Source organism: Gymnoscopelus braueri (assembly GCF_963280865.1).
Source record: "Gymnoscopelus braueri genome assembly, chromosome: 19".
NCBI classification, from domain to species: domain Eukaryota; kingdom Metazoa; phylum Chordata; class Actinopteri; order Myctophiformes; family Myctophidae; genus Gymnoscopelus; species Gymnoscopelus braueri.
Genome location: NC_137621.1, coordinates 28,284,577 through 28,287,858, shown reverse-complemented (window position 1 = coordinate 28,287,858; position 3,282 = coordinate 28,284,577). Strand labels below are relative to the sequence as shown.

General features: G+C 37.3%; 1 gene segment (V, D, J or C); it reads right to left on the bottom strand.

Moving 5' to 3' along the window:
• Positions 1-1,661: 1,661 nt before the first annotated feature.
• Positions 1,662-2,970, bottom strand: LOC308075301 (Ig kappa-b4 chain C region-like). The segment is given in 2 exons: positions 2,929-2,970; positions 1,662-2,135 (listed from the first exon to the last, which is right to left on the bottom strand).
• Between the last annotated feature and the right edge of the window lie 312 nt (positions 2,971-3,282).

Genomic DNA, 3,282 nt, shown 5'->3' with positions numbered 1-3,282 from the left:
CTCCACCAAAAGTACACCACAGTGATACAGACTTGAGCGACCTCCTGCACTTAAAACACACCTCTTTACAACTCAAGCTACAGTTTCACAAAGTCAGTTTTGTCATAAAAATGCAGCTAATCCAATATTGTGATTTGTTTGATCAAATATGTTAATTGATATTATTTAATCAAATACAATTTATTTATTCAATGCTGTTTTCTGATTCTGCTATTTGTTTAATGAATAGGAAACCTTAGTCATAGATAGATACATCATTGTTGTCTTTTCTTGATAGCTACAATCTAAAAGAACAACTCAAGCTACAGTTTCACAAAATCTGTTTTGTCATGGAAATGCAGCTAATCCAATATTGTCATTAGTTTGATCAAATATATGTTAATTGATATTATTAAAGCAAATAAAATGTATTTATTTAATTTGTTTAATGAATAGGATACTTTAGTTATAGATAGATAGATATTATAATAATTATCGTGTTTTATTTCCTGGATCATAATCTTAAGATTCCAAACTATTTGAGATAAAGTATAAAATAAAGTTGTAAAGTTTCAATGAAAAGCTTTTTCATGCACATCACACAATAAACCCCAGTAATCCAAAATTGATTTGTTAACATTTCTAATTTTGCTGAAGTATTTTTATTCCAGTAAATGTATCTTACTAAAGTATTTCCCATCCATTCATTGTGTTCCTCATAATGTTCAGTGTGTTGAGAGCAGATAGATCATTTCCATAGAGAGGAGACTTTGCATTGTCAGCTGATTCTGAGAAGGTTTATATTCCTCAGAGCTGTCACTCAACACAACATAAACCAGAGCAACCATGACTCTCATCACCATCCTCATCTGTACACTGGTCTGCTGCTGTTTCATAGGTCAGTATGTGTAAACAGAATGTGTTTTTCACTATTTATTAATATTTAATTATGAGATTTAATTCATATTTGGTTTCTTTCTGCAGGATCCAGCAGTCAGGTGACTGTGACTCAGCCTCCATTCATGACAGTTACGACAGGATCTGCTGTTACTCTGACTTGTAAAACTAACAAAGCTGTTTATACAGATTCTGCTGGACATTATCTGCACTGGTATGAACAGAAAACTGGAGAGCCACCTAAGCTTCTAATAAAACTAATAAATCAGCGTGAATCCCAAACACCAGCTCGGTTTAGTGCCAGTGGAAGCAGCACTGACTTCACTTTGACCATCAGTGGAGTTCAGAATGAAGACCTTGCAGCAGTTTACTACTGTCAGAGTTTTCATTACATAAACAGTGTCCATATGTTCACACAGTGATTTATAGTCGTACAAAAACCTCCCTCAGTCAGACTGCATAGACACTGATCTGTTACAGCAGGAACCTACTGCAGCTGTTGAAGGGGAAGATACTCTGACACAGACCACTGAACACAAAACTATGGTTTCAAAGCAAAAATTCCCCAAATAATCAATCGGTCACAATCATTTTCCATTAAAAGTGTACAATTATAAACCTCTGATTTGACCAAACATGTTTTACAACAGAGAATTCCTGCTACTGTTACTACTCTTCTACCCTTCACTACTGACAGGCATGTACCAGAAAGTAATTACACAAAACATACATTTTTCTTCAAATATCACACTTTATTAGCTAATTTATTATGCAATTCATCCAAGCAAAGAAACACAAACAAGCAAAACCCAGTTAGTTATGGGTATATAGCATTTTACCATTTCAGGTTGGTTTATAGAAGGAAGAACAGATTTATATCAGGTGTAAAAACAGCAACAACAACAACAACTCCATAATATCACTTCTGTCTTTTCTCTACTCAGAACACTGTCCAGGGTCCAGGGTTTGAGTGACAGGGGTCTGGCCACTCAGACTGGCCTCACAGCTCACTGAGCCCGCCTTCCTCCACTCATCTGCAGTGAGGGTCAGGGTATTGCTCCAGATGAAGTGGCCGTCCCTCCCCAGGACCTCCTGGCTGCCTGACACCCCAGAGGACCTGCTGCTGCCCCCCACCTTCCAGCCCAGAGTCCAGGTGGAGGGGAAGCCCCTGTTGGCCAGACACACCAGTGTAGCACTGCCCTGCTCCATCTCCACTCTGGAGGGAGGGAGGACGGTCAGGGTGGGCCGCACCAAACCCACTGGAGGAGAGAGAGGAACAGTAGGAGTAGGGAGAATAGAGATGTGGAACAATATGAAGAGAGGACATGACTCATTGTAAATGTTTCTGAATAAGAGCATAAACAACATTATTTCAAATGTTAGATTAGTTCATAGTAATAAAGAATGAGTTCCATGTTTCTGTTTACAGTGTTTGACCAATATAGAACATCTCAGAGGTGACTGAAGGTTGACAAAGGTGTCATTGTGGAAGACTTCAGTTAATACATTCATCTCTGTCTCTTTCACTTCCCTTTCAGTATATCCAAACTATTGAACCATGAAAACACATTACACACAGTTTTGGTTTAAATGTAAAATCTATATGATGAAATTATCAAATTAAATCTAAAAATCCATATATTAATATTGTGTGCATGCATATTTAGAAATCTGAATCAAATGTAACAAATGGGATTTGAGCTTATGCAACTAAACAATCAATCTATTGCCACACAATTTGACAAAAATGGGGGGGGGGATTAGATCCTTGTTTGAGTAGCTGGTGTTATCTCACACATACACACAAAAAAATTATTATACTTGAGAGTGAATGATGCTGTGGTGTAAACATAAATATCTACAGTGTTGATGAAAGGTCACAGATTAAGAATTTTGTTCTAAATTAAAGGAAATAAAACAGAAATATATGGTATATAGATGAAATGTTTTACTTTTAACACACACACACACACACACACACACACACACACACACACAATATAATAAAAGCTATGGTTTGCTTGTAAATATTAAATAATCGGTTGTACTTACAGTCAACGGTGAGTTTGGTGCCTCCACCAAACGTGTACCACAGTGATACAGACTCATTCAGTGGCCGTACAAAAACCTCCTGCGCTTAAAACACACCTCTTTACAACTCAAGCTACAGTTTCACAAAATATGTTTTGTCATAAGAATGCAGCTAATCCAATATTGTGATTAGTTTGATCAAATATGTTAATCGATATTATTTCATCAAATACAATTGATTTATTGTCTCCGCCGTAGGTGGAGAGTATGTTTTCGCTTCGTCCCGCCGTGTGTGAGCATGGCCCCTAGCCAAGCTAACACTGGTCAAGCTCCACGTGACACGTGTCAATATGTTGACACCAATGCCTTTGATTG